At 38.6% G+C, this 14715-nt stretch overlaps 2 long non-coding RNA genes and 1 other non-coding gene across 3 annotated transcripts; 1 reads left to right on the top strand and 2 right to left on the bottom strand.

Annotated features, from left to right (window-relative positions):
* Positions 1 to 6833: 6833 nt before the first annotated feature.
* LOC134202926 (uncharacterized) lies at positions 6834 to 7559 on the bottom strand. Its single transcript, XR_009977379.1, has 3 exons — positions 7389 to 7559; positions 7251 to 7324; positions 6834 to 7187 (listed from the first exon to the last, which is right to left on the bottom strand). It is a non-coding gene; the product is annotated as an uncharacterized LOC134202926 (long non-coding RNA).
* A 5627-nt stretch (positions 7560 to 13186) lies between these two features.
* Trnak-cuu (transfer RNA lysine (anticodon CUU)) lies at positions 13187 to 13259 on the top strand. Its single transcript has one exon. It is a non-coding gene; the product is annotated as a tRNA-Lys (tRNA).
* Positions 13260 to 14016: 757 nt separating this feature from the next.
* On the bottom strand, positions 14017 to 14426 carry LOC134202925 (uncharacterized). Its single transcript, XR_009977378.1, has 3 exons — positions 14333 to 14426; positions 14195 to 14268; positions 14017 to 14131 (listed from the first exon to the last, which is right to left on the bottom strand). It is a non-coding gene; the product is annotated as an uncharacterized LOC134202925 (long non-coding RNA).
* Positions 14427 to 14715: the final 289 nt, after the last annotated feature.

Genomic DNA, 14715 nt, shown 5'->3' with positions numbered 1-14715 from the left:
AAGCGGAAAGGAAAAAGATAGAAGAAAGAAGAAGGAAGAAGAACGATAAAAACAGAAGGATAAAGGTAGAACGAAAAGGAAGAAATAAAGAGAAAAAGAATATGGAAGACAAAAAGGGGAAAGAAAAGATAGACGGAAAAGTAAGGCTCAATAAGTAAGGATTTATTTCTCACATTTCAATTTTCATTACTCCATCTCACTTCTCATTCCTCACTTCGCACTTATGACTACTCAAACTTCACTTTCCGATTCGCACTTCTCATTTCTCTCTTCTAACTGCTCTTTTCTCATTTCTTCTTCTTTAAAGCTTATTTCTCACTTCTCATTATTCATTATTTACTTCTCATTTTTTTTTTCTTTAGTTATAACTAAACACTTTTTTGTTACCGGGATCTCAGCAATTTGTTTAACTTTTACCGAGATTCGCACAGCCAAGCCCCAGCAAATATGTTTTTTGCCAAGATTTCTGTCGCGATTTATTTATTATAATTTGCCGAAAATCAGCTACCAACGTAATTTCCACCGGGATATCAGTTTTTATTTTGCTGTGCACGCAGCAGCGTGGATTTTTGCTGAGTTTCAGAATTCAAAACTGAGTGTGTAGCTCTATGTATGCAATTATGCAATTATAATATCTTATTGCGGTACCAAACGCGGATCAGTAGATAGTTTGACAGAAAGGTAAATCGATACACATATGAAAATCGATCTGTAAAGTGTGATCGGCTTCTGAATAGGTTTCGTTCTTTCTTCTGGCTTCAACCTTTTCCATTTCTTCAAATTGCTCCATGCATTAACTTGAACTAAACTACTCGTTTCCTGTAAAACACTTCTTCATTTTTTCCTAATGACATTCTTACTCCCTATAATCGTCTCTTTTGAACAGAGCACATGTGTCCAAAATATTGTTGAAATCGATCAAGAGGTTCTAAAGTTGAAAAGAATTGCTCAATTTGTGATTAATACACCTCCTACCACACCGCCTTCTTTTCCCAATGATTCTCCAATCCCTTATTAATCGTCTGCCTGGGATAAAGAAAAGTTTTTTAATCTTTCGTTTATTTGGTTGCCGTGAAGCGTTACGGAGCCGAAATCAAGTTTAACAATACATTTTTGGATTCTTATACATAGTGTTAGTTTTGGGGAACCGAAAGACTCGCGGTTTAGTCAAGGTTAAGGAATACAATAATACAGTAGGAAAGGAAAGGATTTTAGGATGCTTAAGTAATTACGATGCTGATGTTCACAAAGTTGATATTCCTCGCATTTTTACATCTGTAACGGGACAAACAAACTTTTTTTTTTGGAGATAACGACGAGAGGATGACATACGGAAGGGATTAACGACAGACATTAAAATGAACAACAAGAGGAAGACATTCGTAATGGGGTGGGATAAAGAATATATGAACAACATTTGGTTGAAATCAGTCCGCAGGATCAGAAGTTACACAGAATTTTTCATTTTCTAAATAATACCCCTCAATATACTTTATTTTTCCTCTCCACACTACCCCTTCCATACAATCGTTCTCACTTCTAAACTGATAAGTTATTCGATAGTAAGAAAAAAACAGATTAATCCACCTAGCGGTGATGGAGCCTTTCTCGTGTGTTATTAGAATAGTATTTTGGCCATAGCTTTTGAGCCCATAGTTCGATATGACCGATTTTCAACAACAAACAATGGAACAAGATTCTACGTCGAATGAAGTCCGATTGGGCCAATTTTCAATCCGAAATAATAGGACAAGATTCAGCGTCGAATGGTGGCCGCATATTATACTGTCTTACCCTACATACAGTACAAGTACATAGAGGCCGTGCACATTTTACAAAAGCACTTATGGGGGAGGGGGGTCTGTCTTTCTTTTACGCACCATATAATTAAAAACATATTTGTATGAGAGAAATCCTATATGGGGGAGAGAGGTTCGAAAAACCCAGAAAAAATGTTTACGTAATTAGTGTACGACCCCATATATGAATTCAAATGAAAAGGCTGCATCATAGAAATAATAGAAGCTACTTTCCTAAAAAGTCAGGTTTGACCTTTCTGCTGTGCTTGAGAATCACTGGATTTTATTATTTGTTTAGTTGTAATGTTAGTTTACAGTTGACAATTCAGTCAAAATACTGATTAGGTTCCGAGAAAATCATACGATATTCTAATTTTAGACTAAATATTCAAGCTCTAATTCGATTCATTGCAACTTGATCAAAAAATGTTTTACCTCATCAGAGGAGAAATTCGACATGGCGTGCTTCGGCTTCCCATACTACGAAACTAACCCGGCATAGCTCAAATAACGACGGCAAGAGATTCAAACATTGTATGCATTTCCTTCTGAGTTCGTCCGAAACCATCAGCGCAATTTCTGACTGCAGTGCAGGTAATGATAGGACCCGGGCGAATGTGATACTTTTCAACGTACCTTTCAACCAGCTCAAAGCTGGAAAGTCATACTACCTACCTACGTCTCGTTAGAAAGGCAGCCAGTCATACCCATGACTAGAAAATTGGTAGCATCATATCAAGGCGGATTACATATTCATGAAAGTACACTGGCGGCGACAATCTTGTTGCCGCGTGGAGTAGAAGTACCTACTTTGAGATGAGATATTTATGTAGGTCCAGATGGAGAGAAACTCGCCGAATATACGATTTCTGGAATGGATGGGTTGATTACACTTTGATTGTGTTGCGAGGAAGACTCTTCATCACGAAGACCTTTGGAAGGTTGATATCATTCTGTTTGCATTTATCGTATCATGTTGCCCACGTTTTCATTGTTAGTTTTATATTATTAATTATATCTATTTATCATAATTATATCTTTGTAAAACGTGTGTACATGAGTTAACTAATATCAAAATTACCAATAGTAAAGCTATTCTCTCCCTCCTTCATAGTATTATCATGAACACTAAACATATTTTCATGTTTGGAATCTTCTATGAAAACATGTAAATACTCAATTACAGCTCCATAAAAATCGCTTAAAAGTGAGGGTGATTGATGTAACATTTTTGACTCGAAATGCTTCTATGCAGTGCTTTGTAGTAATATTTTTGTATGATTTCTACAACAATTATAATAAATGTGATGATACACGAAATAATTTATTTCTTTGTGCATTCACATTGTAATAAAACGAAAACATAAATAAAAAATTTTGAACTATGAAGTACGTTTCCGAGACGAAGTCTCTGTTACTTACTTTCTTTGGCTTTCGATCCCTAAAAGTGAGATGATGCAGCACAGCAAAATATTGAATGAATATTTTACAGTTTTGTTGGCACCCGGCATCGTTAGGGTACTTGCATTGCACCAATGCGTCCTTCATCAACTCCAGACAGCGCACAATACCGGAATCGAATCCATTCCGCTAAACTGCCTCCAGTGTTTTCGCAAACAAAGTTTTGTTGGATTTTCGTTCCGTTCGGAATCTCTCGGATCCATTTTCCGGCAAGCACGGTTGAATGCAACCATTCATTCAATTGAAAATCCCAGAACTTACCGCATCGTACCAGCTGGCATTCGCGCTTGCCCTTGGCAATTTAAGTCACTGAATGGGCACTGATACTATAGGTGCCAGCGAAAGAAGCACTTGATCTACCGTCATCGAGGATGACAATGGGTCAAGTGGGGGGTGAGAATTGGAATAATAATTATTCAACTACTTAAAATGTCAGCGAAATGAATTGAATGTATCTGACAAGCTAACTAACTAGAAGAAACCTTATTAAAATGATTTTGTTATCCGATTTCGATCGTAGTTTATCGTTGGTGTTGAAAATACGACATTTATTTATCATATTTTGTGTTTTACTAATATGGTAGGGAAATTTGGGGAGACTTGTCAACTTTGATAATGGGTTGGTTCGAAAAAAATATAGGAGATATCATAAAAATGGAAACATATCTCCCCAAATTGTATGATTGCATGTACCATCGGATTTTATAACAAAAATCGTTCATGACGCATAGCAAGTCGAACAATCTATGTATTTTGAAGGAAAAATATAAAAAAACTGAGTCAATCTTTCCGAGGTGAGCCAGCCTAGGGCTGAAAGCCTCGCAAATAAAGATAATAATAATAATGAGTCAATCGGTATATAATACTATGGGTCTCCGGGCCTTCTATAAAACTTAATGTACTGCGTAACGCATATAAAGTGAAATTATAGACACTTCCAAAGGAAGAGTAAAAAAATCAGAGCCTACTTCGACAAATAGTAAATAGTTTTATCAAAGCAAGTTCTTGAAGAGGGATCAATCCATTCTCCATTTTCAAATTCGACTTTTGACAGTTTTCCTAAAAAATCGATTGTGTATCAATAACAACAGCAATAATTACTGACTGTCGCACATGAACAAAATTAAACCCCTCAATGATTTTAAAAAACGGTACAAAACGCGAGAGAAATAAAAATATAAACATGTCACGAAAATGTGATGCCAAGTATTATTAATCGTGATCTTTTTGACTTTCTCGTACACTAAGTACGAGTAAAGGCTATATATTCTCTCCAAAATCAAACTTTTTACAGGAAGCTTTGAGCTTGATCGACTCAGTCTGATGTCTGTGGGTATGTGCACAAAAAGTCTCGTCCATTTTTGAGGCACTTACCCTCAATCTCGCTCGCAACAAATTGTATTCGATACAGAATCTGTTTTATTGAAAACTAGCAGACCCGACGAACTTTGTTTCGCCTAAAATTGATTTATTCTCTGATTAGTTCTCGAGTTATGCAAAAATTTATGCTTCATTTGTATGGAGCCCCCCTTTCTAGAAGGGGCAGGGGTTTTGAACCACCACAGAAATATATTTTCACTTCCAAAACCTCCACATGCCAAATATGGTTCTATTTGCTTGATTAATTCTCGAGATATGAAGAAATTTCTGTTTAATTTGTATGGGAGCCCCCTTTTCCAGAGGAGGGAGGGGCCTCTAACCATCTTAAGAACCTTCTCCGGCCTCAAAAACTTCTGCATACAAATTTTTACGCCGTTCGTTCAATAGTTTCGGAGTCTATAAGGTTCAGACAGACAGAAATTCATTTTTATGTATTAGCATTTATATTTATGATTAGCCGGATCGGAATATGGGATCAGAAGTTACAACCAAAATGGCTTTTCAGTCTGGACAAAATCAAAACACTGTTATTTAATCTTGTCCAACGTTTCGGTCCGTTTGGGACCTTCCTCAGGGACTCTAAAAGTATTTATTTGAACTTTGTAATTATTTTTAATAAAGCATTTTTTGATTTAATTTTTAGCAATTCTTACAGGTTTATCCTCAACTGTGGTTCTGCTGAACCATTGATTGTCATGAGGTCAGGATTTCTTTTTTATAATAACATTTTCGATTAATATTCATTTTACCCAGACAGTATTTCCTCCAGTGTACTTATTCCCACATAAACGAGAACGGTTCGAGCACCGCGTTCATGGTAAAACCCTTTCCGTTTATCGTTCTTTGCAATTCAGTGCCAAAAACATTTTGCTTACTCACCAACATACAAGGACTGACACAAACAATAACAAAAATATTACGACGAGAATACCCGAATATAAACACTGCAAACAAACAACACAAAAACATTGACTCGCTCAAAAACAATGGATGCGTCGTGCTTCAAGTATCCTGTTAAATGCAACTTCCTAAGATTTCGCTTGAAAAACTATTGAATTCAATGATTTTTCTTATCAAAATTGACTCCCTTGCACCTATAGTGCAACCGTACCAATAGTGGCGAGTCTCATAAGAAACCAATGGATAGCACCACTATGGGAACCAAAATTACTGTTTACCGCCACGAAAGGAACAGTGTACCCATAGTGGTGCAAGCAATATTTGGTAATTGATGATGTTAAATGAAATCTATCTCATTTTTGTTAGAAAATTTATTAGTTTATCTATTAAAGCTGTAAGTTTCCCATAATTAACAATTTAAAAAAAAATCTTTTTTGGATCTACTAATACCTCCACTATTGGTACCCTATACATTGTTTGTGATCAAAAAAAATAATTTGCATCATTAGTTTGCCGTTTTCACTCTAGCCTAACTTTTGACAAGGGCCTAAGCAAAAACACCTTTAACACTTTCAAAAAAAATATAATAACTTGAAAACGGCTTGTCCGATCATTGTGGTGTCTTCGGGAATGTTTTAGGTCAGTGGTCCCCAGCGTGGTTACTATCGAGGGCCGCATTGCAATTTTGAACTGTAGTAGTGGGCTGCGAAATGGTGAGTTGACATCCGGGAAGGGGCGCCTAACATAGCTCTGTAACGTTCTCTTCTTTCCGCTAAGCAAACGGCTTAAGCGCCACCTTCCGATTGAAAGGACCGTTAGCTCGAGTCTCAAATAAACTAAGCCGAGCCAAATTTAATGCAAAATAATAATAATAATAATAATAATAATAATAATAATAATAATAATAAATAAATAAATAAATAAGTAGAAATTGAGATATAAATTCTCTAAAATTAACCAATGGGGGAAAAACTTAGTTACTATAATGAACCCAAACCAATCTTAATTAATGAATAATTTATTTCGTGACGTTAGAAAACTAGTGGAGTAGCCTAATTAATCTAGAAGTAAGTTTATTATAATTCAAATCCAATGCGCAGTTAAATTCAATCATATATATTCTAATTTATCGAGTTTAAGTTCTTCCTTCAAATTAACTGCAAAATTTATTGATCAAGGAACGAATTAAGGCAAACCTATAGTCCCTACTGTGACGTCACGTCATTGTCATAGTTACTAGTAACTTTTGGATTTAGCGATTTATTGTGGGCTTTGGACCGGTCTAACCTTAGCTCGGGTCAATCCCTCGTCGGATGTCCCACGGGGTCCGATGGATGGTTCGAGCTCTTTGAAGGCCGACTTACCGGGTTTACACGCACCGGGTCGCAAACTGGCAAACTACAGTGGGCTGGTATCACCACAAGACTCGCGCGCCGGCGTCAAATAAGGGTGAATGCGTCCCTTTCGATGTGGAGTGACGAGCTTTCAGTACTTTTGCTCACGCCGCACGGCTTATTGACGGACGAGTATTTGTGGGTTGAGAACCACTGCTGACCCCACGGGTCTTTCGATAGACCTCCGGAAGGATATTCAAGTCCTTGTAGGAAAATCCCAGACTTGACGCCCACGTTGATTGGGCAGTTTGGCCTGTTCAACACGGAGTTTCACATTATGCTAACTTGAGTTAACTATTAGACTAATAAGGCTTACCTGAATTTGAATCTATTTTAGGTTTATTCAAACAGACACTTTCTTTTTAGAATCTAACTCGATGAATTAAGAATCTAGTTTCGAACAAAAATCAAATGATTTAAAAAGATAATTAAACTAATCACTCCCGAGACTTACTTCGAGTTTAATTTTTCAATCGCGCAGTTTAAAGATGGATGATTTGATACCACTTGGCTTTATCGTGATCTTAACGATCCGTTCTCGACTTTGCACTCCACTATAATGAAAAAGCACACGCGACCGAGATTGGGTAGAGCTAATTGTTCACGACGCCATTTCCTCCAAAAAATGTACGACGTCGTACATACCCGTCTTTTGGTTGGTTGATGTTAGAGAATCAAATTAATCTACGACGCAATTTGTTTTAACAAGTAAGAGAGTGACTCGGATTAATTCTCCACGACGCAATTGATTTGAATTTGTGAAATGTTTCAGTAGTTAGCAGATTACACAAAGATGGCGCATCGTAGGTTGTTGTCTTGACTAAGCTTTTTTCTATCTTACCGCATTTTGCGACATTCACCGCGAATAGTACTATACACTACTACATGCTAATCGAACTGAAATAATAACATAAATAGGGTTCTAAATAACGTTACATAATCGCCCCCACTAAAGAAATAAAAATTTTGAAATTAAAAATAATTTCAAAATTTTTATAACAGAAAAGGATTTATCCTGAATCTATCAAATCAATTTTCCAATCTTCGCAACAAAAATATACTAACTATAAACTTATATTTCGCTAATCCAATTACGGCAGACTTTTCTGCCCAATCTAATCAAATACTAGTATATCTATATGGTGTACCATATGATCCAATTACTTCAGATAGCATCTGAAACAAATATGGTATGATGATCCAAATTACTTCAATATGTACTGAAAATGATTTCTGATAATCGATCCAGTTTTCTTCAACATACTTGAAAACTAACTGAACCGACCTTGTTTCCAATAAATCTCAGAACTAATCTGAATAACAATCTAATATGCCGAACAGAAAAACTGCAACATGAATTGCAACTAATTGTCATACCCTAATATATCTTACTCACAGCATTGGCGAGTTGAGCCAATTCAAATACTACTACGCTCTGTGCTCTATTGTTCGAATACTACTACCTGTGGCTCAACGTATAATTTGTTCAACCATCGAACGTAAACAAGCTAAACAGACAAACTAATGTAACATGTGAAATCAAAGGTAATTTTTGACGAATTTTATAATTAATAGAACTTTCTAAACTCTATTTTAGATTAAAATCAATGTGAATTGAAATTTAATTAATAACATGAATGCAAATCCTAAGCAATTTATCGGCATACGAGTGATTTGGCACATTTATAGATGGTGATGGCAAACATCTTCACCTTGGTTCATACGGCATGATAGCGTACGAGTCAAGTGCGATGTTGTTATCGACTCGATCACTGCCCATTGAAAGCCACTGCTATCGATGATCATAGCAGCTCAAGAGCAATTATTAGAAGAGTTGACTTCTCGACAACGTGAGGAAACAGCTTTTGTGACATCTCGAACGTTGGAGGTCCGTAGCACCTCAAAGAGTATTTTTATTCGTTGGTTGTTTCTGTGTCTCCGGTATAAGACACAGTCATAGCTGGTGTTATGTTATCACTAGGCTCGTTTGAGGAACGATCCATGGAAGGTACCAGAGATGCGATGTCCATCCTCTGATTCAAGGATGTATGTATTGGTGCCGAGCACTTCTTTCACTCGTGCCTTAGTGAATTTCGAGCCAAACTTACCAACAAAGTTGGCACTTTTGTCGGAGAGGTGTACATTGCGCTTGTAAACTAGATCACCTTTCTTAAACGTATGTTTCTGGTTCGAACGAAGATTGTAAGGTCGTGAATACTTCTGATATGCTTTATAAAGATTTAAACGAACTAGCTCATACAGTTTTGTGAGCTCTTCCTTGCGTTTAAGCGAGTCGTAGCAGTGATCTTGGCCTAGTTCTTGGAGGTGTTCGTACTCTTGACCATTACTGATCATGTCACGTCCAAAGTTGACGAAATAAGGTGTATGTCCGGTGCTCTCGTGGACACTAGTTCTGATGGCTCTTGCAATTATTTGTACCGAATCATCCCAGTTTTTATGATCTGCTTGTTTATTTAAAGCACACCGGATTGCAGTGACTATCACTCTGTTGACTCTCTCGGCGGGGTTTGGAGCTGGGTGATATACGGCAAGATTCCACTGAGTCACGCCGAATTCTTTAAGTAATTTCTTAAAAGGTTCTGATACAAACACTTTCGCGTTGTCCGTTATGCAGATTGCAGGTGCACCGAAGAGATTAAAAACCAAATTCTCCATCACTGTGCAAACAGCAGGTGCAGTAGCTGTCTTCATGCACTGTGCCAGTACGAATTTAGAGAAGAAGTCGCAGATCACCAGTATCCATACGTTTCCTTTGCGGGACCGGGGATAGGGACCAAGAAAATCAATGGAAATCATCTCCCACGGTCTCGAGCAAACTTTAGGTTTGCCACAGGGTGGTTGAACATTGATGTTTGGCACTTTGGATTCTTTACACACTTCGCAACTGAAACAGTACCGTTTTACGTCGCTCGCCATACGTGGCCAATAATAACGTTCTCTGAGTTTGGTTAACGTTTTAAGGAATCCAAGATGGGCTTCTTTATGTACACTTTCAATGACTTTCCGGCGATCTGGCTCGGGGACTACTTGTTTCCAGCGATGTGCATGGTCCTCCATTAGGGTCGAATTAGTGATAAACTTGAAGACGTTACCATTGATCAATTTGAAGTCCTGATACCTCGTTGGATTATGCTCAATCTGATATTTCAGTCCGTCTATATACGGATCTGACAGATGAATATCCACGGTATGGATACTTCTGCTGAGACAATCAGCAGGGATGTTCTCGCTGCCCTTTTTATACCGTAGCTCGATGTCATACTTTGACAATTTCAAAGCCCATCGAGCAATACGAGGACTCCGAGATTCAATGGACATTGTCTGGAGGAAGGTGAGGCTCATCGCATCGGTCTGCACAATAAAACGACTACCTTCAACGAAATGCCGAAAGTGCTCAATGCTTAATAGCACGGCCAGGCATTCTCTTTCTGTAGCACTGTACCGGCGTTGAGTGCTGGATAATTTTTTTGAGAAATAAGCAATGCACTTTCGCTCTCCTTTCTGGATTTGTACTAAAACAGCACCTATTGCTAAATCAGAACTGTCAGTTTCAATGATGAACTGTTCAGCGAAGTCGGGATTAGCCAATGCTGGTGCCGAAACTAAAGCTTCCTTCAACTTTTGTAGTGCTTCATTGGCTTCAGCTGTCCATACAAATTTTTTTCGCCCTTTTTTTAGGAGATTTGTCAACGGAGTCGTAATTTCCGAATACTTACAGATAAACTTCTGATAGAAGCCGGCCAGACCTAATAGGCGACGGACTTCCTTTATAGATCTTGGGGCTGGATAGTCAAGAATCGGTTGTATTTTTGCTATATCCGTGGACAGCCCTGCTTCCGATATTACATACCCCAAATAGCGTATGCTGGTTTGACAGAATTTTGACTTGGTGAGATTTATTGTTAAACCAGACGTTCGCAGTCTTTCAGCGACGCACTTGATGAGACGCACGTGCTCCTCGAAAGTTTCAGCGGTTATAATTATGTCATCCAAATATACATATACGAATGGCTCAAGATCGTGACCAATAACTTGAGTCATAAGTCTTGACATGGTTGCTGGAGCATTAATAAGGCCGAAGGGCATGACCTTAAACCGGTACAGGCCTTTGTTAGTCCTAAAAGCCGTCTTATTTTTGGCATTCTCATCCAATTCCACCTGATAGTACGATTCAGTCAGGTCAATTACTGAAAAGTACCTCGCTTTGTTAATCCGATGCAGGATTTGCGACATATTGGGTATAGGGAACTCGTCTTTCTTCGTAACGGAATTTAGTCTGCGAGAATCCAGACATATTCGCCATTTGCCATTGGGTTTTCTGATCGGCAGCAATGGATTCAGGAAATCTGCTGACGTCAAACATTCTTCAATCACATCTAGTTTACGCAGGCGTTCAATTTCATCGTCAATAACTTTCTCAACCGATGGGGACCACTTATACAGCGGAATTTTTCTCGGAGTCGCTCCTAAGATTAAATCAATAGAGTGTTTCAGCAGATAGGTTCTCCCAAAATGACCTTCTCGCGTCGCCGGAAGCTCTTGAATCGCGTGAAATAATATTTCTCTCTCTTCAGTTGTCAATTTATGCTCTGTTTTGATATCCGAAGGGCGTTGTATTAGATTTGAAGGTATCTCTACCGTTGGCATTTCCAAAGAATCGTCTTCTTCCTTCGGTTCATGGATAGTGTTTGACTCAGGGTCTGGAACCAAACTAAAACAAACTTCACCATCGTCTTCATCGAAGTAACTTTCAGCCATGAGTAAGCTGAAGCCTTCTGACGGTTTTTGATCAGTATTCATCGTCAACTGAAAATTAAAGGCTCTCAGGAAATCTATTCCGAGCACCAAAATTTTACAAACTTCCGGTACAATTACTGTAGGAATAATCTTAGTTATTTGCTGAAACTCGAAAGGGATGTTAACATATCCGAGACAGCTATAAGAGGTTCGATCAGCGGTCATCACTTTGAGACGGCATGGTTGAATTTCAAGTCCGATCCGGTCGATCAGTTGTTGAGAGCTGATTATCGTCACACTAGCTCCGGTGTCTATAAGCCCCTCTACTTCTACACCCAGTATATTTACACTCAGTGTAGGACATCGATTGAACTTGGTATGAATTGTATACGTCGTATTAAAGTACTCGAAGCTACTATTGGAGACCTCTGGTGAAATGGAAACTGGAGAGGGGTCTCCGCATCTCTCTGTCCTTAGTCGTTTTTTGATTTACCCTCCGACGCGGGTCGAATGTTGTGTTGTTGAGGGCAACGGAAAGCTGTAATGTCTGGTTCTCCACAAACATGGCAGAAAATGGTTTTCTTGCGGTCACAGTTTCTCCAAATGTGGCCAACCTTTCGGCAATTCCAGCACAACGGTTGCCGTTGATCAGTCTTCCATGAATCTTTATTATTTTCGGATGGTGTAGGGCGATCGTAAGACGGATTTTCCTTCCTTGCGTGAAGTACTGTTACTTCCTCTTCATCATCTTGTAGAGTGACCTGTTCATCTTCATCCAAAAGAACTTCATGAATCAGATGAGGTTTGTTTGGAGTTTTCTGGCCATATAGACTTCCTTCTAGGGTGTCAAACTTATAGCATAGTCGCGCCAAATGTTCAATGGAATAAATCTTCTCAAGAGCGAGTCTTCGCTTATAGGACATCTTCATATTTTCAATAATTATGTCGAATTTCTCCGCTTCTGTCATCGGCTTGATCAAACGTTGGGACATTGTCTCCAGCTCTGTGAGGAAGGCACTAAATAATTCATTGGGTCGTTGCTTTCTGCTTCGCATTTCTTCCCTTATGAATCTGTCGCGATTTGGATTATCGTACCTCATTTTCAAAAAGTACAATAACGTATCCCACGAATTAAATTTTGGCTCATAAGCCGTGTACCACATGTACGCATCATCGCGAAACAAAAGATGAGCATGAGTTCTGAGTTCTTCCTTTGTAACCTGATACGATCGACAAAGAAGATCAATTTGTCTCAAAAAGTCGATCACTGGAACTGCATTAGAGTCTCCTGAAAACTTCGGCCATTTTTCCATAATATTGCAGGTTTGATGTGGCAGTCTTCTAGGTGGCAAATTCTCTGATTCTCTATTATAAGTCCTGGTTGAGGATGCTGGAAAACGCACTGGTGTATTTTGTGTCATTTCCGCGAACTGAGGCATCCGCTGTGTTGAATTATATTGCGAATGGAATGGCATGGAATTTCTTTCTGAACCAGCCCGGCTAGCTCAGTCGGTAGAGCATGAGACTCTTAATCTCAGGGTCGTGGGTTCGAGCCCCACGTTGGGCGCCAAAATGTAACGTTCTCTTCTTTCCGCTAAGCAAACGGCTTAAGCGCCACCTTCCGATTGAAAGGACCGTTAGCTCGAGTCTCAAATAAACTAAGCCGAGCCAAATTTAATGCAAAATAATAATAATAATAAATAAATAAATAAATAAGTAGAAATTGAGATATAAATTCTCTAAAATTAACCAATGGGGGAAAAACTTAGTTACTATAATGAACCCAAACCAATCTTAATTAATGAATAATTTATTTCGTGACGTTAGAAAACTAGTGGAGTAGCCTAATTAATCTAGAAGTAAGTTTATTATAATTCAAATCCAATGCGCAGTTAAATTCAATCATATATATTCTAATTTATCGAGTTTAAGTTCATCCTTCAAATTAACTGCAAAATTTATTGATCAAGGAACGAATTAAGGCAAACCTATAGTCCCTACTGTGACGTCACGTTATTGTCATAGTTACTAGTAACTTTTGGATTTAGCGATTTATTGTGGGCTTTGGACCGGTCTAACCTTAGCTCGGGTCAATCCCTCGTCGGATGTCCCACGGGGTCCGATGGATGGTTCGAGCTCTTTGAAGGCCGACTTACCGGGTTTACACGCACCGGGTCGCAAACTGGCAAACTACAGTGGGCTGGTATCACCACAAGACTCGCGCGCCGGCGTCAAATAAGGGTGAATGCGTCCCTTTCGATGTGGAGTGACGAGCTTTCAGTACTTTTGCTCACGCCGCACGGCTTATTGACGGACGAGTATTTGTGGGTTGAGAACCATTGCTGACCCCACGGGTCTTTCGATAGACCTCCGGAAGGATATTCAAGTCCTTGTAGGAAAATCCCAGACTTGACGCCCACGTTGATTGGGCAGTTTGGCCTGTTCAACACGGAGTTTCACATTATGCTAACTTGAGTTAACTATTAGACTAATAAGGCTTACCTGAATTTGAATCTATTTTAGGTTTATTCAAACAGACACTTTCTTTTTAGAATCTAACTCGATGAATTAAGAATCTAGTTTCGAACAAAAATCAAATGATTTAAAAAGATAATTAAACTAATCACTCCCGAGACTTACTTCGAGTTTAATTTTTCAATCGCGCAGTTTAAAGATGGATGATTTGATACCACTTGGCTTTATCGTGATCTTAACGATCCGTTCTCGACTTTGCACTCCACTATAATGAAAAAGCACACGCGATCGAGATTGGGTAGAGCTAATTGTTCACGACGCCATTTCCTCCAAAAAATGTACGACGTCGTACATACCCGTCTTTTGGTTGGTTGATGTTAGAGAATCAAATTAATCTACGACGCAATTTGTTTTAACAAGTAAGAGAGTGACTCGGATTAATTCTTCACGACGCAATTGATTTGAATTTGTGAAATGTTTCAGTAGTTAGCGGATTACACAAAGATGGCGCATCGTAGGTTGTGGTCTTGACTAAGCTTTTTTTTTTA

This window comes from Armigeres subalbatus, unplaced genomic scaffold (assembly GCF_024139115.2).
Source record: "Armigeres subalbatus isolate Guangzhou_Male unplaced genomic scaffold, GZ_Asu_2 Contig1524, whole genome shotgun sequence".
Taxonomy (NCBI): Eukaryota; Metazoa; Arthropoda; class Insecta; order Diptera; family Culicidae; genus Armigeres; species Armigeres subalbatus.
The sequence above is the reverse complement of the archived record's forward strand: the minus strand, read 5'-3'. Positions and strand labels throughout refer to the sequence as shown.